The sequence below is a fragment of the Dasypus novemcinctus genome, chromosome 11, assembly GCF_030445035.2.
Source record: "Dasypus novemcinctus isolate mDasNov1 chromosome 11, mDasNov1.1.hap2, whole genome shotgun sequence".
In the NCBI taxonomy this organism is placed as follows: Eukaryota; Metazoa; Chordata; class Mammalia; order Cingulata; family Dasypodidae; genus Dasypus; species Dasypus novemcinctus.
Window position 1 is genome coordinate 1,794,009 of NC_080683.1, and position 22,080 is coordinate 1,816,088.

Genomic DNA, 22,080 nt, shown 5'->3' on the forward strand with positions numbered 1-22,080 from the left:
TTTCTAATTTTAATGCCTTTTATTTATTTTTCTTTCCTAACTTCAAGAACAAGAACACAGTGTCGAGTACGAGTGATGACAGTAGAAATCTGTGTCTTGGTGTCTGGATCATAGAGGGAAAGCTTTAAGGTTTTCAACATTGAGTAGGACGGTAGCTGTGGGATTTTCCTGTATGCCTTTTATTACGTTGAGGAAGTTTCCCTCTATTCCTATATGTCAATGTGTTTTTATGTAAAAAAGAACGCTGGATTTTGCCAAATGCCTTTTCTGCATCAATGGAAATGATCATATAATTCTTCTTGTTTGGTCTATGAATGTGGTATATTACATTATATGATTTTCTTGGGGTGGACTATACTTGCATACCTGGGCTAAAAATCCACTTCATCATGGTGTATAATTCATTTAATGTGTTGTTGGATTCAAATTGCAAGGATTTTGTTGATGATTTTTGCATCTAAATTCATTAGAGAGATTGGTCTGTAATTTATTTTAACATCTTTATCTGGCTTTGGTATTAGGGTGATGTTGCTTTCATAGAATGAGTTAGGTAATTTTCCCCCATTGAATTTTTGGTCAACTTTGAGTGGCGTAAGTTTTAGTTCTTTTGTGATCTGTCTGTTGATGTCTTCTATTTCTTTCATTGATGTCAAGTGTCCACGTGTTTCTAGAAATTCATGCTTTTCACCTAAGTTGTCTAACGTGGTGGCATTCAGTTTTTCTATACTATCCTTTTATGATCATTTTTTATTTCTGTGGGATCTGTGGTGATGTTCCCTCTCATTTCTGATTTCACTTATTTGCATCTTCTCTATTTCTTTGTTAGTATAATTAAGGGTTTGTCAATTTAATAATATTCTCAAAAACAGCTTTTGGGTTTGTTAATTCTCTATTATTTTTCATTATCTATTTCATTTAATTCTGCTTTAATCATTGTTATTTCCGTCTGCTTGGTTTGGGATTAGTTTACTGTTCTTTTTTTGAGTTCTTCCAGATGGGCAATTATGTCTTTGCTTTTAGCTATTTATTTTTTAAATCTCCTACATTAGCTGCATCCCTTAATTCCTGGTGTGCTTTGTTCTCATTTTCATCATTCTCAAAATATTTATTGATTTCTCTTGCAATTCCCCCTTGACCCTTGACCCAATGAGTGTTTAAGACTGTGTTTAGCTTCATGTATTTGTGAATTTCCCAGTTCTCTAACCATTATTAATTTCCAGTTTCATTTCACTGAGGAAAGAGACAGTACTTTCTGTCATTTAAAGGTTCTTTTTAAATTTTACTGAGTTTTGTTCTATGACTTAACATGTGGTCTATCCTGGAGAATGATCCCTGAACACTCAAGAAGAATGTATAGCCTGCTGTTTGGGGTGCAAACTTCTTAGTATGCCAACTAGGTCTAGTTCCTCTAACATATTATTAAAGATCTCTATTTTTATTAACTGTCTTCTTAGATGTTCTATCTATTGCTGAGAGTGTTGTATTGAAGTCCCCCACTATGACTGTACAGACATCTATTTCTCCTAGTTTTTGTCAGTTTTTGCTTTATTTTCAGGCACTTTGGTAAGGTGTTTAAATATTTATGATTGTTCTTTCTTGTTTTCTTGCATATATATACACACACGCACATACACATATATATATATATGTAGTTCTTCTTTGTATCTTCCCAATTGTACTTAAAGTCTATTTAGTCTTATATTAGTATAGGTACCCTAGCTCTTTTTTGGTTAGAGTTTACATGGAAAATCACCTTCCAACCTTTAACTTGTAACCTATTAGTGCCCTTGGGTCTATGGTGAGTCTCTTGTAGACAGCATGTAGTTGGATCATATCTTTTAAATCTATTCTGCCTATGTTATCTCTAAATGGGGGACTCTAATACATTAATGGTTCAATGATATTACTATAAGGGCAGTAGTTACTTCATCCATTTTACCTTTAGACTTTTTTTTTAATGTCTATGTTATTTTTGTTTATCTTTCTACTCTTTTAGTTATCCTTAGTAACAATCATTTTTAAACTTCCCCAAAACCTCACTTGACTATTTATTTTCCTTTCAGGCTGCAGTATTTCCTTTAGTATTTCCTGTAGGCAATGTCTCCTTTTGATGAATTCTCTCAATTTCTATTGATCTGTTTTATCTTAATGTCATCTGGATTTTTGAGTGACTTATTTTTTGGACACAGAACTCTTAGCAAGCATTCTTTCTATCTTTGTGCCTTAAATATGTCATACAAATGCCTTCTCATGTCAAAAGTTTCAAATGAGATATTAGCACTTAATCTTATGAGTATCTGTTGTATGTGATGGATATGTTTTCTCTTGCTGCTATCAGGACTAAAAATACAGATTACTTCATCAATTTGAGTATTATCTTTGAACATGGGTCATACTAATTTTCTATCATTCTAATTTTAGTATATGTGCTGTCAAAGTGAGCATCCTACCCTTTTCAAGTTTCATATTTCTTGATTTACCTTTGCTTGCTTGATATAAACTTTACACTTATTTTGGAGTTCTGAGAAACTTAGTTCAGACACTTTAAGTTTATTTGGGAGAACAGGATTTTGGAGCTTCATCATTATCATCTTTCTCTGGCTGGCACTCATTACATAGAAATTAATCTTATATTCTCAAAAGATGCACATGAATCCCTTGCCTCAAGTCATGGTTAATAGTCATTTCTAACCCAAGGAGCCTTTCTTTTCACAACAGTGTCACATATGTTAGCAGCAGATTCCAAAGCAACTAGTCAGATTCTACCTGGAGCAGGTCTGTATATGCATGCATCACTACTCTAGCTATCTAAACCTCTCTCTCAGAGCCCAAATTCTGTGGAGGCTGCAGTTCTTAGAAGTCCCATAAGGATTAATCTGGGAGATCACAGACAACTGCTTTGTTGACAAAATTGCATAATATAAAGAGGTGGGACAAGATGGCATCTGAGTGAGTGCACCTCACAATCTCTTCTGCAAAGAAGTGCCTGAGTAGGGTCAGAGTCCTGCTGAACCAGGCAGTATCAGGGGCCTGCAGGGCAGGAGGTGTCTAGACGTTGATTTGGTGAGACAGTGACAGAAGAGATTCTTGCAAGAGGTGCAGCAGGGAGAGCTTCACATTTGCTGTGTTTCCTCATCCTCCATTTACTCTTTTTTGTGTGCATTGATTTTGGCCACCTACAATAGCCCCTTTCCCTTACATCTTTCTATCCTCCATCATCTACTGTTTCTCTTACATTCCACCTCCCTTTCCTTGGTCCCCAAATTGTCTGACATTTTATTTCTAATATCTTTGTTCCATTTTCTGTCTTTTATCCACTCTTGATATTATTGTCTTACTTTTCTCTTTCCCTCTCTCATGAAAACATGGGCCTTTTAATTCATACTATATTCCACCCCATATTCAGTTGATTATCTCATAGGTACTCTACTTACTGCTATAACTCTACACAACATACATGAGTCTAATATCCATTCTCCTAGATCTCACATTGATGCACAGTTAACATTTATTACCAATACTACTTTGTATATTTTCTTTTCTTACTCATTTTGCTTTCCCTGGCCCTAATATTTTCCTTCAAAGTGAACTTAGGCAGCAAAAAGAAAAAGAGTAGGAAGAACAAAGTGACAAAGAGAAGACATAACACTTATGCACGAACAACAAATCAATCCCAAAGACTAGACAAAGAAGCTAAGAAGGAACTGATTAAACTCGTCAAGATAAAATGATGACCAGACAGCAACAAAAAACTACAAACCAAACCAATAATCAGGAAAACATGGCCGAATCCAATGAACAAACTAAAAACCAGGAAGAGGAGCAAAACATTGGACAAGTAATTAAAGATCTCAAAACATATATTAGAGACCAACTTAATGAAGTAAAAGAAGAGATAACATGAAGAAAACACTTGGAGAGAACACAGAAGAAATTGCAGGCATACACAAAAAGATAACAGATATGGTGGTGATGAACACCAAAGTTCAAGAAATCGAAAATACACTCTCAGCAGATTAGAAGAGGCAGAGGAGAGAATTAGTGATGTAGAAGACAGTACATCTGAAATCAAACAGATAGTAGAACTGATCAATAGAAAGATAGAAAAAATCCATCTGGGACTTAGGGACCTGAATGACAATGCAAAACACACAAACATACATATTATAGACATCTCAGAAGGAGAAGAGAAGGGAAAAGGGACAGAAAGGGTGTGGGAGGAAATAATGGCTGAAAACTTCCAAAATCTACTGAGGGAGATGGGTGTACATGTCCAGAAAGCACAACACACTTCAAACACCATACATCCCAACAGGTTGACCACAAGACATATACTTGTCAAATTATCCAATCCTCAGGACCAAGAGAAAATTTTAAAGCAGCAAGAGAAAAGAGAAACATCACATACAAGGGAGGCTCCATAAGATTAAGTGCTGATTTCTCATCTGAAACCATGGAGGCAAGAAGGCAGTGGTATGATATAGTCAAGGTACTAAAAGAAAAAAATTTCCAATCAAGAATACTATACCCAGCTAAGCTAGCAATCAAAAAATGATGGAGAGTTCAAAATAATCACAGATAAACAGAAATTAAAAGAGTATGCCAACAAGAACCCTACCCTTCAAGAAAGACTAAAGGGAGTTCTGCAGGAAGAAAGAAAAAAAACAGGAGAGGCAGAGTTGGAGGAGAGTGAAAGAGCAACAGAAAAGACAAAAAGAGAAGGAAAAAAACAAACAAAATATGACAAACACACATCCAAAGAAAATATAGCTAACATAAATAATTCCTTGAAAGTAATAACACTGAATGTCAATGGATTAAACTCACCTGTCAAAAGATTCAGACTGAAAGATTGGATAAGGAAATATGACCCATCTATGTGCTGTCTACAAGAAATACATCTTAGACCCAGGTATTCATGGAGGTTGAAAGTGAACAGCTGGAAAACAATCTTAAAGCAAACAATAACCCCCCAAAAAGAGGCAGGAGTGGCTATATTAATATCAGACAAAATAGATCCTTAAATGCAAAACAATTGTGGGAGACAAAGAAGGATACTACATATTAGTGAAAGGGATAATCTTTCAAGAAGAATGAACAATCATAAATATTTATGCTCCTAATAAGAGCGCCTCCAAATACGTGAGGCAAACACTGGAAAAACTAAGTGAAAGAATAGATGCCTCTACAATTACAGTGGGGGACTTTAATACACCATTATCAACTTTGGACAGAGCATCTCAAAAGAGAATCAATAAAGAAACAAAAACTTTGAACAGTATATTAGAGGAGCTGTACCTAATAGACATATACAGATCATTACACCGAAATAGAGCAGGATATACATTTTTCTCAAGTGCACATGGATAATTCTCCAAGATAGACCATATTCTAGGCCATAAAGAAAGGCTCAATGAATTCAGAAAGACAGAAACCATACAAAATAATTTCTGTGACCACAGTGGAGTGAAGATGGAAATCTGCAAGGGCCAGATGCCCAGATTTCACACCAAGATATGGAAATTAAACAACACACACATAGAAAAACAGTGGGTCAAAGAGGAAATCTCAAAAGAAAATAATAACTATCTTGAAACTAATGAAAATGATAACACAACATACCAAAACTTATGGGATGCAGCAAAAGCAGTACTGAGAGCGAAATTTGTAGCCATAAATTCATACATCAAAAAAGAAAAAAGAGCAGAAATTGAAGAACTAACTGCACATTTGGAGGAACTAGTAAAGAGACAACAAAGTAACCCCACAGGAAGAAGAAAGAAAGAAAGAACAAAGATAAGAACAGAAATTAAATGAAAAGAAAATAAGAAAGCACTTGAAAAGATAAACAAAACCAAGAGCTGGTTCTTTGAGAAGATCAATAAAATTGACAAACCCTTAGCTAGACTAACAAAGAAAAGAGGCAAGAAGATGTAAATACACAAAATAAGAAATGAGAAAGGAGGTATCACCACTAACCACACAGAAATAAAGACTATCATAAGAGAATACTTTAAAAAACTATATTCCAACAAAAATGGCAATTCAGAGGAAATGGACAAATTCCTAGAAACACATAAGCAGCCTATATTGATGAAAGAAGAAATTGAAGATCTCAACAAACCAATCACAAGTAAAGAGACAGAATCAGTCATTAAAAACCTCCCAACTGGGAAACGGACTTTGGCCCAGTGGTTAGGGCATCCGTCTACCATATGGGAGGTCCGCGGTTCAAACCCCGGGCCTCCTTGACCCGTGTGGAGCTGGCCATGCACAGTGCTGATGCGCGCAAGGAGTGCCATACCACGCAAGGGTGTCCCCCGCATGGGGGAGCCCCCACGTGCAAGGAGTGCGCCTGTGAGGAGAGCCGCCCAGCATGAAAAAGAAAGAGCAGCCTGCCCAGGAATGGCGCCGCCCACACTTCCTGTGCCACTGACGACAACAGAAGCGGACAAAGAAACAAAAGCAGACAAAGAAACAAGATGCAACAAATAGACACCAAGAACAGACAACCAGGGGAGGGGGGGAAATTAAATAACTAAATAAATCTTTAAAAAAACAAAAAACAAAAAAACCTCCCAACTAAGAAGAGCCCTAGGCCAGACAACTTCACAGGTGAACTCCACAAAACATTCTGGAAAGAACTAATGCCATTTTTGCTGAAACTCTTCCAAAAAATTGAAAGAGAAGGAACATTACCTAACTCATTCTATGATGCCAACATTGCCCTAGTACCAAAGCCAAGCAAAGATAACACAAGAAAGGAAAATTACAGAAAATTTTCTCTAATGAACCTAGACACAAAAATTCTCAACAAGATACTTGCTAACCGTATTCAACAACACATTAAAAGAATTATACATCATGACCAAGTGGGATTCATTCCGGGCATGCAAGGATGGTTCAACATAAGAAAATCAATCAATGTAATACACCATATAAACAAATTGAAGGGAAAAAATCACATGATTATATCTATAGATGCAGGAAAAGCATTTGACACAATACAGCACCCTTTCTTGATAAAAACACTGAAAAAGATTGAATACAAGGAAAATTTCTGAACATGATAAAGAGAATATATGAAAAACCCACAGCCAACATCATTTAGAATGGTGAAATCCTAAAATCTTTCCTTCTAAGATCAGGAACAAGACAAGGATGCCCACTATCACCTCTTCTATTTAACATTGTCTTAGAAGAACTTTCTTGAGCACTGAGACAAGAACCAGATATAAAAGGCATTCAAATTGGAAAGGAAGAAGTCAAAATTTCATTATTTGCAGATGACATGATCCTATACATAGAAAACCCTGAGAGGTCTACAACAAAGCTTCTAGAACTTATAAATGAGTTTAGTAAGTTAGCAGGTTATAAGATCAATGCGCAAAAATCAGTAGCATTTCTGTACACCAATAACAAGCAAGCTCAGGAGGAAATCAAGAAACAAATACCATTTACAATAGTCAATTGAAAAATCAAATACCTAGGAATAAGTTTAACTAAAGATGTAAAGAACTTATACACAGAGAACTATACAACACTGTTCAAGGAAATCAAATGCGACTTAAATAAAGGGAAGAATATTCCCTGTTCATGATAGGAAGACTAAATATTATTACGATGTCTATCCTACCAAAACTTATCTACACATTCAATGCAATCCAAATAAAAATCAACACAGCATTCTTTAAGGAACTAGAAAAACTAGCTATGAAATTTATTTGGAAAGGAAAGAGGCCCCGAATAGCCAAAGACATATTGAAAAAGAAAAACAAAATTGGAGAAATCACACTACCTGTCTTCAAAACATAGTACAAAGCTGCAGTAGTGAAAACAGCATTGTATTGGCACAAGGAGAAACACACAGAACAATGGAACTGAATTGAGAGTTCTGATATAGATCCTCATAAATATAGTCACATAATATTTGATAAAGCCACCAAACCCTCTCAACTGGGAGAGAATGGCCTACTCAACAAATGGTGCCTGGAGAACTGGATATCCATATGTAAAAGAATGAAAGAGGATTACAAACTCACACCTTATACAAAAATCAACTCAAGATGGTTCACAGACCTAAATATAAGAACCAAGACCATAAAGACTTTGGAAAGTAGTGTAGGGAAGCATCTACAGGACTTTTTAATAGGAAATGTCTTCATAAATTTCACACCACAAGCATGAGCAGCAAAAGAACAAATAGATAAATGGGACTTCTTCAAAATTAAAGCCTTCTGCACCTCTAAGGAGTTTGTCAAGAAAGTGAAAAGAGAGCCTACACAATGGGAGAAAATATTTGGTAACCATATATCTGATAGGAGACTTATAGTCTGCATGTATAGAGAACTCCTGTATCTTGAAAATAAAAACAATGCATTTTAAAAATGGGAAAAAAGATTTAAACAGACACTTCTCCAAAGAAGAAATACAAATGGTTAAAAAGCACATGAAAAAATGCTCCACATCTCTAGCTATTAGGGAAATGCAAATCAAAACTACAATGAGATACCATCTTACTCCCATAAGATTGACAGCTATGAACAAAACAGAAGACTACAAATGCTGGAGAAAATGTGGAGGAGTGGGAGCACTCATCCACTGCTGGTGGGAATGCAGAAGGATCCAGCCATTCTGAAGGACATTTTGACAGTTTCTCAAAAAACTAGCCATAGATTTGCCTTATGACACAGCAATACATACCCAGTAGAACTGAAAACAAGGACACAAACAGATATATGCACACCAATGTTCATAGCAGCATTGTTCACTATTGCCAAAAGTTGGAATCAACCCAAATGCCCATCAACAGATGAATGGATAAATAAAATGTGGTGTATACATACAATGGAATACTACTCAGTTTTAAGAATGAATACACTACAAACACACGTGATAACATGAATGAATCTTGAGAACCTTATGTTGAGTGAAGCAACCCAGGCATTGAAGGACAAATACTACATGACCTCAATGATATGAAATAAGTAAACCAAGCTGCCTCAGAGAGCTAGAGATTGGATGATAGGCTTAAAGGAAATTGGGGGGTAGAGGAAGGATGTAAGTTGACACCTGCATGGGTGAAATCTATGATAAACTGGAGGTAAGTATTTGTGCAAGGAAGGGATAAAATGGGGGCACAGGGTTACCTTTGGGTAGGGCTCTGTGGGCTTGAGGGGTCCTAGGGATGGGAAATATTGCCCAAGAAATTAGGGGGAGGGTGGGAGAACATATGAACATAGGAGATTGTCAGATATTTTGTTCGTAGTATAATGCTGAGAAAACTTTTTCAAAAATATAATAAGGAAGGTTACCTGTTTAAGATGCTTAAAGGGGATACTCTGATGAAGGACAGGCTTCTAGTGAATGTGTGAGTGCTCATTTTGTCATAGTGGGTTATATCATTGGATAGAGATCCATTTAATGAGAGTGAATGTATACCCACATCCTGGGGAGGACTGATGTTCTCAAATACAGGGAATGTATCTTTCGAGAGAAATGGTGGCTCCCAATGCATTAGGGCAGCTGAGCATGGCAAGCCCTCAACATTGTTGCAAGTGTCTCTGAATATGGTCCTTTAAGCAATGAAGTTTGACTGTCACTGTGGGTCCTGAGGGGAGGAGGAAAGAGGCTTAAATAGATGGAATCAATGTAACTGTGTGGGCAATAGAAGTGTTCCACAAGATTACACAAGGTTGGACATAAGACATGTTAAATTACACCAAAAATGTATAGGGGCTGATAGGCTAAAATGTAAATCATAACATAAAACATAAGATAACTAAAAATTTAGAAAATTGTATAGTCTAAAATATAAACCACAATGTAAACCCAAATATTACCTGGTTTGAAAGCTATTGTCTCAATATCTGTACATCAGTTTCAGTAAATATAATATGAATATGTAAAAATTTTATTGCTGTGGAAGGGAAAAGGGTTTTATATTGGATATGTGGGAGTACTGTATATTGTATAAATGAATTACTGTGATCTAAAACTTTTGTGAAGACAAGCTTAATAATTAGGAAAAGAAAAGCAAAAGAAAGGACACAGACACTGAGGAAAAGATGGAAGAAGTTGCCTTGCCAATTTGCATACAGGGCAACATTTATTGCAGTGATGGAAGGCAAAACATCAAAGACAAAGCTTTTGCTTTTTAAAATTTTTTGATACCCCAATTTATGTTTATCTTAATTTCTCTAAATTATTATGTATTCTATATCTAATCTTTAAACTCATCACTATATTCCATTTTACTATTAATGGAACCTGGCAATATATTGGACTTCATTTTTGAAGAAGTTTTGGATCACAGAGAGGTTCAACAATGGCTGGAGAGGAATACTGGTGTGGGATGTTATTGGCAGGGGACACATGGTTGGCAGGGAGGTCCCCAAGCATATATCCAGGGTACATAAAAATGTTTGTATATTTTCATAGTGGTTACAATTAAAAACAAGTGAGGGAATGCTGAGTTCATAGCAAGGGGAGCTGTATCACAGTCCATAAGGAACAGCAACAATCCCCCAAGTGCAACAGCAAAGACCAAAAAAGAAGGAAGGTCCAACAGTGAGCCCTTGATACTAATGACTATGCTTGTGAGCCTGTGCACCTGAAATAAGAACAAGACCTAGAGCTGCAGGGTTCCTAAGAGTTGTTGGAGATTTGGACCCGAATGGTTTTGGGAATGAAAGAAAGTGAAAAGGGAGAAGGAAACAAAGAGAAAGAATGAGAGTGCTGGGCTCAGGGGGTCTGCAAGTAATGACTCCTCATTACTTTATTGTTTACAAGGGGCTCTCTATATACCCCAGTGTACGTGACAAGAAGCAGATATATGTAGCCTACGTGCCAATAAGCATAAACACATAGTGTACATGACATCAAGCAGCAACACGTATTAACTATCAGCATTACCCATAGTCTAAGAATTTTTAAAAATCTTATCTCAAGGTACAAAGTCTAAGTGTTCTATTCACTACAAAAGGTATGTGCTCATCTTTTCTGTCAACCTTTAACAGCTTCATCCCATTTGCCAGGAACTCTTAATTACCTCATTCCTTAGGTTGCAAGCATAGCCATGGAGACAGCACATCTCTCCTTGAGAGGCCACTGTGCCTCAGTTTCAAACAAGAGTTACTCCTGAGAGCCTCTGTGTTGCTCAAATGTGGCCAGTCTTGAAGCCAAACTCAGCATGTAAATGCATTGCCTTCCCCCCAGTGTTGGGCATGACTTCTGGGGATGAGCCTCCCTGGTGCCGAGGGATTACTACCAAGTACCAGTTGATGATGTAACTAGAAAATGACCTTGAAAAAAAGGGTCAACTCGGACCAGCAGAATATCTCAGTCTATATATAATACCAGTAGTTAAAAATGCTTTTTGACCAGAATAAAAGGGGGAAATGGAAAGGACAAATGACTTTATATGTCTATGAGTCTCCAAAAAGAGCCAGGGGTTATCAGAGGGGTTGCCCTTATGCACAACTCAGCAGAGTCCCAGAGACAGATAAAGTACATAAAACCTCAGGTATTGGTTCTTCTGAGGGCTAGAGAGCCCCAGTTTCTATGGTCATGGCAGGTGGAGTTAAGTCCCATGTCAGTTGGTCCTACTTTGGAGTCTGTGTTTCTGAGTGATGGAGCTTGACTCAAATGTGATCTTTGTTCACAAGCCTCTCCTGTTACTTTTACCAGATCTGTAATTGGTGCTGGGGTTTAGTGTATACCCAGGGGACCTGAATCTCTGGACTGACCATGTGATAGCCAGGTCCTAGGCCTCAACAGATTTGCAAGTCCTACACTCTGATTTATTGGACTTACCCCACTCAGCTAACATGGAGGTGAAGAAGGTCAACCACCACACCAGGGAGCCAAGAGTGCCTACACTTGAAAGCAGGAAAATTGCATCCAGCATCCATGTGGAATCTAAGTCCCCTCTTGATATAGATGTGGAGTGGACACAATCATTCTAAGGTCCATAGGATGGAGGAATAGCGTATGGATTAGAGTGGACTTATTATTATTCTATTCATGAACTATTGTGATCTGTAATCGAAGAAAATATGACATTTGTGTGGAGAAAGTGACCATAGTGGCTGCTGAGGGTAGGGAATGGGAGGAAGAGATGTGAGATGGGGGCATTTTTGGGACTTGGAGTTGTTCTGGGTGGTGCTGAAGGGACAGTTACTGGACATTGTATATCTTCCCATGGCCCACTTCGTGCACTGTGGGAGAGTGTGGGCTATGGTGTGGACCATTGACCATGAGGTGCAGCGGTGCTCAGAGATGTATTCACCAAGTGCAATGAATGTCTCATGATGATGGAGGAGGTTGTTGTTATGGGAGTGGAGTGGGGTGAGGGGGGTGGGGGATATATGGTGACCTCATATGTTTTAATGTAAAATTAAAAAAATAAAGACAAAAAAATGCTATTCAAAGGAGTGACTTAAATCACCAGATGTTTCTTGCATAGAATCTGGTTTCAGTATATATTTAATTTATTAGAAATATCAAGAACATGGATTTTTTTTGCACTGGGCAATAAAATGAACATTTAAATTTTTAAAAATTGCATGATATATTTGTCAAGCTTTTTGTTTAATCCCTGGTAAGATTGCCATCTAGCCCTCCAGGGTTCAGGTCTGAGAATACCTCCAGTCAGAGGATATCCGTGGGCAGTGCACAAATCCCAGGAAGAGCAATAGTTGTCTGATGGCTTGACAAAGATTGGCCACCACAGAGAGATGGAGGGTAACACTCAATATCCACCCAGCAAAGCCTACTGTTGTTTTGGTGTGAGCCAACATTTGTGTCAGGGAAAAGGACATCTAGAAGATTGACTGCCAAGGACCCTGACAATCAGAATGGACGGTGTAAGCAGCATGGAGCAAATTCCCAGAGACTACCTTCTGGAAATGGAAAGTCACAAGGTTTTGTTCTCTGGATAATGTAGTCCAGATCTAGATGGTGGTGCGGAGTCAGGGAGTTGAAGTAACATTTTAAGTGCTTGCAATGCTTTTCAGTCTAATATGGAATTTATTCTATATTTAATAGCGATTATACCCACATTAGAATATATCAGTGGACTGAAAACTTTACCCAGAGTATAACAGCTACCCAAAGCAAGGAAATTAGGTTGAAAAGAAAGGCTAAATTTTACATAAAGAGTAAAGATTAAAATTACTGCAGAAGAAATCATGGGTGGAGTTAAAAAAAGGAGAAGGATAAATAAGAAATTCAAAATAGTAGTAAATCATTTTATTGATAAGGTGATTAAAATGAGGTGAATAACAATGTGGAAAAAGAAAATGAAAAATATGATTTAAATAATTCAATTATATTTGTATGCTATTTTGAGACTTATTCTTCTAGCCATATTTATAATTTACCTTGTTTCTGTGTCAGTATAACCCTTCTGCCTTCCCTAGTGGAGGCACAGCTTAGAAAGCAAGTAAGAATGGTTTAACTAAAAACAATTTCTATTAATGGTGTTTTGGAATACCATTAATAACTGGAATCTGATTTAATACAAGTCTCTAGATTTCCTTGGAAGGGAAATGTAATAGTTATATATGAAAGCAAGAGACATATGAATATTTATGTATTTAGAACAAGAATTTAAATATCTAAATTAAATACAGAACTGAAAGATAAACTTCTTGAAAGTGATTTTATTTGAAAGTGTGGTATCTCTGCAAACCTGTTGTTATTAAAACTTAAATTTTTGTTTCATTTTTCTTATTGTAAGCCTATACTTTACATGCAGATGAGTTTACTGATATATTTTTAGCAGAACCTGAGCAATGAGGTTTATTTTCCACTAGTGCAAAAGTACTTTTTCATTGATTGTGTATCATGGAGACTGAAAACTGATGAATGAACAATCTGAAACTGTCTAACCTCATTATCATCATAGTTCAGTTATCATTGATCTCTCTATGTTCCAATGGATACTTAATTTGAAACATCTGAAAGTATATTTTAATTTTCTGAATATGTATGAATGAGCCTCTAACAAGGTCATCTTCTTATGGGACACATACGAATATTGCCCTATCTCAGTTCCAGTCATGAAAACAACTTACATTCAGAAAATAGAATCATCCCTCCTCCTCTTCCCCTGGCATAGTAAAAACAACTAAACAGGATAGAATTTTAACAGTGAGGGCACACATAAATGCTATAATGGCTAGAATAATGAGTTGATGTTTTAATGTGTTGGGGAAGGCAGCAGAATTTCTCTGAATGAGGTATTTGAACAGTGGTCTTGGGACTTGCTAATCTAATAAGACATCTAATAATTACTGTGTAGGTCATCCTTAGATTTGTGCCTCCTGAGTATCTACCTAAATTAATCATCATGGGTAACAACTAGAAATCAGCTATCTAATGCAAGTAGGGCTCCTTTGGGAAACTAAGGTCAAGAAGTCACTGCAACTCTGGGGCTTAGGCAATCAGAGGTCCCAAGGCACTTTTAAAAGGGATGTTCCAGGAAAGAAGGAAAAAGAGGACCACAAGAATTAGAACCTGGCTTCTTACATCAACAGGCAGAACTTCTAATACTTGAATTAGATAATTCTTTTTACCTAACATCAGTCAATTATTCAAAGAACATATCTATCAGATAATTTAATTGGTTAGAAGAATGAATTTGATGATTAAAAGTCCTCTTCGAAAAGTTAGGGGTGCCCTGAAGAATTCTTCCTATGGATATAATTTTCTGTACACACGTTATTAATTTGCCTTGATATTTTTAAATCTTTGGGTATAAAACATGTAAAAATGCCCAATAACTCTGCCTTGGGTATTCCCTACTTGGCATTATGCCCATTACATAGTACAAATTTGCAGAGAGAATAAAAACATAATGTATACTTAACTACATTAATTAAATAAAAATCAGGATAATTCAAATAATTTTTATTCACCTACTTGTAATATGACAACAACAAATGACAATATATCTTTTTCACTGGTAATTTTAATGCTTCTGCATTAAACAGATCCACAGATACAATAAGCTTTCACTGGTGAGAAACAAAAAGGACTTTAAAATGATGAAAGATGAAAGCTAAAGAGTCATAATATGCAAAAGTGATAAAAACAAATTATTTATGCAAGCAAGGGCAATGAAAAGAAACCATTAGTGAAGGAACAAAAGTAATTCCTGCAAAGGAAAAGATGCCATTTTGAGGATCTGATCTAGCAAGGGGTAGATGCATGTAAATGCCCTCTTCACCTGTCATCCCACCTCCTGGTTGTCAGTTTACTTTTTGGGGCTGTGCTTTTCATGTATGTACAATCACATGCGAACTCCTCAATGGAGCCAAAGGCAATAGTTTCTGTTTTTTGTAACCTGGCTACCCTCATGTTAAACTCTTGGTCTATATACTGATAAACAGAAAATCCTGTGAGAACAATCTTATGAGATCCTGTGAGAATAATCAGTCAGAAGTATGGGCCAGATGTCTTGCCTTTCTTCTTGAACAAAAGCGGAGCAACCAAACTAAATTCTTGCATCCATAGAAAGAGAGAAGTGTTTATGCGTATGGTGGGTGAGTCAGGGCAGCATTTAAGATAATGCTAAGGCTTGGCATGTCACCTAAACTATATTTTCTATAGTATACGAAACTAAATACATCAACTTATGCAACATGGGTTAGTAAAAAGAATGAAGTTTTAAGCAATCAATGTTCATTCCAAGGAACAACCTTTCCTCAGAAGAGAGATATCCATGCCCACTATCTCATTCTGTTAACTTTATATTCCATTTTAGTTTTCTACCTTTTACAGACCTCTTTCTACCTCAGCAACCTCCTGTCCAACCTTTTGTTCTCTCATTGTTTCAACCCCACTGTGTGCATTCAATTCTCTACATCTCAAATCAAGCCCCATAAGTGGATTAACTCAAGTTAGTACAGGGTCACAGAGGAAAAGTTGATTTAGAATCAGAATTGATTTTGAATTGTCTTCTACCTTATGGATTGTTTAACATTTAACTACAATGTACAAATTACATATATGGTGAAGGTCTTTTACCAGATGCATTACTAAGTGGTACTTGGTAGAAACCCATCCATGCTGGGGAGGCTCATTCCCAGGAGTCATGTCCCATGCATGCAAGGGGGAGGCAGTGTGTTTATATGCTGAGTTTGACTTCAAGAGATGCCACATTTGAACAAGGAGAATTTCGGGAGTTAACTCTTAGGGAATATATAATACTAGGCTAAGTTTCAATTTCACAAGGAAAGGTTCTTAAGTACAATCATCAAAATCAAGCACTTGGCATAATGGATTGCCTTGCGTCACTAGGCACTGCCCATGTGCTCAGGGGATACTTGCCATTCTTCCTATTCAGGATGGGAATCCAATATTCTTTTTTTTTTCTCAAATTCTACTCAATTTATTCATTTTTAAAAAAATATTACATTAAAAATATATGAGGTCCCCATTCACCCCCACCGCCCCCATCCCAACACTCCCCCCACAGTAACACTCTCCCCCATCATCATGACACATCCATTGCATCTGGTGAGTACATCTCTGGGCATTGCTGCACCCCATAGCCTGTGGTCCACACCATAGCCAACACTCTCCCACGTTTCATCCAGTGGGCCATGGGAGGACATACAATGTCTGGCAATTGTCTCTGCAGCACCACCCAGGACAACTCCAAGTCCCGAAAATGCCTCCACATCTCATCTCTTCCTCCCCTTCCCCGCACCCAGCAGTCGCCATGGCCACTTTTTCCACACCAATGCCACATTTTCTTGATTATTAACCACAATAGTTCATGAATAGAATATCATTAAGTCCACTCTAATCCTTACTGTATTCCTCCTTCCTGTGGACCTTGGCTTGATTGTGTCCATTCCACATCTACGTCAAGAGGAGGCTTAGATTCCACATGGATACTGGATGCAATCCTCCTGCTTTCAGTTGTAGGCACTCTAGGCTCCATGGTGTGGTGGTTGACATTCTTCAACTCCATGTTAGCTGAGTGGGGTAAGTCCAATAAATCAGAGTGTAGGAGCTGAAGTCTGTTGAGGCTCAGGGCTTGGCTATCGTATTGTCAGTCCAGAGATTCAAATTCCCTAGATATATCTTAAACCCCGGCACCAACTACATTTCCAGTGAAGTAGCATGAAAGGCTTGTGAAAAGAGATCACATCTGAGTCCAGCTCCATCACGCAGAAACACCAGCTCCAAAGAAGGGCCAAATGACATGGCAGTGAATGCCATCTGCTATGACCATAGAACCTGTGGGTCTCTTTAGCCCTCAAAAGAACCAATACCTGGGGTTGTATCTACTTTATCTGTCTCTGAGACTCTGCTCAGGTGTGCATGAGGGCAATCCTTCTGACAACCTTCAGACTCTTTTTTAGAGACTCATAGCCATATAATGTCATTTCCCTTTCCATTTCCCCCTTACTTTAGGTCAAACAGCATTTTTAACTCCTGTTATTATATGTAGACAGGGATATTCTGCTGGTCCACGTTGAACCTTTAATTCAAGGTCATTTTCTAGTTACATCATCAGCTGGTACTTGGTAGTGATCCCTCGGTGCCAGGGAGGCTCATCCCCGGGTGTCATGTCCCATGCTGGGGGGAAGGCATTGCATTTACATGCTGAGTTTGGCTTCGAGACTGGCCACATTTGAGTAACACAGAGGCTGTCAGGAGGGAACTCTTAGGCACAGTGCTGCTCTAGGCCTTGTTCTTATTTCAGGTGTATAGGCTCACAAGCATAGTCATTAGTATGAGGGGCTCACTTTTGGACCCTCATTCCTTCTTGGTCCTTGCCATTGCACCTGGGGGACTGCTGCTGCTCCCCTAGGGACCACGACAGAGCCCTCCTGGCCAGGGACCCAGTACACCCCCAGCTGTTGTTTTTAATTGTTTCCACTATGAGTATATCCAAACATTTCCATGCATCCTGGACACATGCCCTATATAACTCCCTGTCAACCATATGTCCCCTGTCAATAACATCCCATACCAGTATACCTCCACTGCCATTGTTGAACCACTCTGTGATCCAAAACTTCCTGAAAAGTGAAGCCCAATATAATGTCAGGTTCCCTTACTAGTAAAATGGAATATAGCAATGAGTTTAAAGGTTAGATATAGAATACATATTGATTTGGAAAGATTCTACATCCTATCGTTTTCTTCTCTTTTTTCCTAGTTATTGAGCTTCTCTTCACAAGAGCCGTAGATCACAGTAATTCATATATACAATATACAATACTCCCACATATCCATTATAAGACCTTTTCCCTTCCACAGTGATAATCTTTTAACTTATTCATATCATATTTACTGAAACTGATGTACAGATATTGAGACAATAGCTTTCAAACAAGGTAACATTTGTGTTTACATTGTGGTTTATACTTTAGGCTATACAGTTTTCTAAATTTTTTAGTTATCTTATGTTTTACATTATGCTTTACATTATTAGTCTGTCGTCCCCTATATGTTTTTGGTGTAATATTACATGTTTTATATCCATCCTTGTGTACTCTTGTGAAACACTTCTTTTGCCCTCATCTTTACTTTGGTTCCATCTATTCAATATCTATTTCCCCCTCCCCTTGGGGCCCACAGTGACAGTCAATCTTCATTTCTCGAGGAGCCATGTTCAGAGATACTTGCAACAGTGTAGAGAGCTTAACTTGCTCAACTGCCCTAATGCCCTGGGAGCCACACTTTCTCTTGAGAGATACAATTCCCTCTGTTTGATGGCATTAGTCCTCCCCAGGATGTGGGTCTAACTTCACTCTCATTATATGGTTCTCTACCCCATAGTATAACCCACTCTGGCAAAATGAGCATTCAGATATTCCCTAGGAGTCTGTCCTGTGTCAGATTATCCCTTTGAGTATCTTAAACAGGTAACTTTCCTAATTATATTTTGAAAAGGTTTTCTCAGCATTATACTCTCAACCAACACCTGACAATCTCCTATGTTCATATGTTGCCCCACCCTCCCCCCAATTTCTTGGGCAATATTACCCTTCTGCCCATCCCTAGTCCCCCTCAAATGCCCAAAGCCCCACCCAAAGGTAACCCTATGCCCCCATTTTATCTCTTCCTTGTACACATACTTAACTCCAGCTTATCATAGATTTCTCCCATGTAGATGTCAGCTTACATCCTTCCTCTACCCCCCGATTTCCTGTAAGCCTATCTTCCAGTCTCTAGCTCTCTGAGGCAGCTTGCTTATTTCATATCATTGAGGTCATGTAGTATTTGTCCTTTAATGCCTGTGTTGCTTCATTCAACATAAGGTTCTCAAGATTCATCCATGTTATCACGTGTGTTTGTAGTGATTTGTTCTTAAAGCTGAGTAGTATTCCATTGTATGTATACACCACATTTTATTGATCTACACATCTGTTGATGGGCATTTGGGTTGATTCCAACTTTTGGCAATAGTGAACAATGCTGCTATGAACATTGGTGTGCATATGTCAGTTTGTGTCCTTGTTTTCAGTTCTGCTGGGTATATACCCAGCAGTGGTATTGCTGGGTCATATGGTAAATCTTTGGTTAGTTTTTTGAGAAACTGCCAAACTGTCCTCCAGAATGGTTGGATCCTTCTGCATTCCCACTAGCAATGGATGAGTGTTCCCATTTCTTCATATCCTCTCCAGCATTTGTATTTTTCTGTTTTTTTCATAGCTGCCAATCTTATAGGAGTAAGATGGTATCTCATTGTAGTTTTGATTTGCATTTCCCTGATAGCTAGAGATTTGGAGGATGTTTTCATGTGCTTTTTAGCCATTTGTATTTCTTCTTTGGAGAAGTGTCTGTTTAAATCTTTTTCCCATTTTTTAAATGGGTTGTTCCCTTTTTATTTTCAAGATATAGGAGTTCTTTATATATGCAAGTTATAGGTCTCTTATCAGATATATGGTTGCCAAATATTTTCTCCCATTGTGTAGGTTCCCTTTTTACTTCTTGACATACTCCTTTGAGGTGCAGAAGGCTTTGATTTTGAGGAAGTCCCATTTATCTATTTGTTCTTTTGCAGCTCGTGCTTTTGGTGTGATGTTCATGAAGCCATTTCCTATTACAAGGTCTTGTAGGTGTCTCCCTACACTGTTTTCCAAGGTCTTTATGGTCTTGGCTCTTATATTTAGGTCTTTGATCCATCTTGAGTTGATCTTTGTATAAGGTGTGAGATGGTAATCCTCTCTCATTCTTCAACATATGGATATCCATTTCTACAGGCACCATTTGTTGAATAGGCCATTCTCTCCCAGTTGAGAGGGTTTGGTGGCTTTATCAAATATTATATGGCTATATATATGAGGTTCTATATCAGAACTTTCAATTTGATTCCATTGGTCTGTGTGTCTCTCCTTATGCCAGTACCATGCTGTTTTCACTACTGTAGCTCTGTAGTAGGTTTTGAAGTCAGGTAGTGTGATTCCTCCAATTTTGTTTTTCTTTTTCAATATGTCTTTGGCCATTCGGGGCCTCTTTCCTTTCCAAATAAATTTCAAATAAATAAGTTATTTCCAAATAAATAAGTTAGTTTTTCTAGTTCCTTAAAGAAGGCTGTGTTGATTTTTATTGGGATTGCACTGAATGTGTAGATCAGCTTTGGTAGGATAGACATCTTAATAATATTTAGTCTTCCTATCTATGAACAGGGAATATTCTTCCTTTTATATAGGTTTTCTTTGATTTCCTTGAACAGTCTTGTATAGTTCTCGGTGTATAAGTTTTTTACATCTTTAGTTAAATTTATTCCTAAATATTTGATTTTTTAATTTATTATTGTGAATGGTATTTGTTTCTTGATTTCCTCCTGAGCTTGCTCATTATTGGTGTATAGAAATGCTACTGATTTTTGCGCATTGATCTTATAACCTGCAACTTTACTAAACTCATTTATGAGTTCTAGAATCTTTGTTGTAGACCTCTCAGGGTTTTCTATGTATAGGATCATGTCATCTGCAAATAATGAAATTTTGACTTCTTCCTTTCCAATTTGAATGCCTTTTATTTCTGGTTCTTGCCTCAGTGCACGAGCAAGTACTTCTAAGACAATGTTAAATAGGAGTGGAGACAGTGGGCATCCTTGTCTTGTTCCTGAGTTTAGAGGGAGGGGGTCTAGGATTTCTCCATTGTAAACAATTTTGGCTTTAGGTTTTTTGTATATACTCTTTATCATGTTCAAAAAATTTCCTTGTATTCCAATCTTTTGGAGTGTTTTTATCAAGAAAGGGTGCTGTATTTTGTCAAATGCTTTTTCTGCATCAATAGATATAATCATGTGATTTTTTTCCTTCAATCTGTTTATATGGTGTATTATGTTGATTGATTTTCTTATGTTGAACCATCCTTGCATACCTGGAATGAATCCCACTTGGTCATGGTGTATAATTCATTTAATGTGTTGTTGAATACGATTAGCAAGTATTTTGTTAAGTATTTTTGCGTCTAGGTTCATTAGAGAAATTGGTCTGTAATTTTCCTTTGTCGTGGTGTCTTTGTTTGGCTTTGGTACTAGGGTAATGTTGGCATCATAGAAGGAGTTAGGCAATGTTCCTTCTGTTTCAATTTTTTGGAAGAGTTTCAGCACGATTGGTGTTAGTGCTTTCCAGAATGTTTTGTAGAATTCACCTGTGAAGCCATCTGGCCCTGGGCTCTTCTTAGTTGGGAGGTTTTTAATGACTGATTCTATCTCTTTGCTTGTGATTGGTTTGTTGAGATCATCAATTTCTTTTTCGTTAATGTAGGCTGCTTATGTATTTCTAGTAATTTGTCCATTTCCTCTAAATTGTCCTTTTTGTTGGAATATAGTTTTTCAAAGTATCCTCTTATGATAGTCTTTATTTCTGTGGGGTAAGTGGTGATATCTCCTTTTTCATTTCTTATTTTGTGTATTTGCATCTCCTCTTTTTCTTTGTTAGTCTTGCTAAGGGTTTGTCAATTTTATTGATCTTCTCAAAAAACCAGCTCTTGGTCTTGTCTACCTTTTCAAGTGCTTTCTTATTTTCTATTTCTTTTAGTTCTGCTCTTATCTTTGTTATTTCCTTCCTTCTTCTTTCTGTTGGATTAGTTTGTTGT

The 22,080-nt window shown here is 37.4% G+C and overlaps 1 non-coding gene across 1 annotated transcript; it reads right to left on the reverse strand.

Annotated features, from left to right (window-relative positions):
• Nucleotides 1-2,342: 2,342 nt before the first annotated feature.
• LOC111764388 (U6 spliceosomal RNA) lies at nucleotides 2,343-2,445 on the reverse strand. The gene has a single exon (XR_002797011.1). It is a non-coding gene; the product is annotated as a U6 spliceosomal RNA (small nuclear RNA).
• Nucleotides 2,446-22,080: the final 19,635 nt, after the last annotated feature.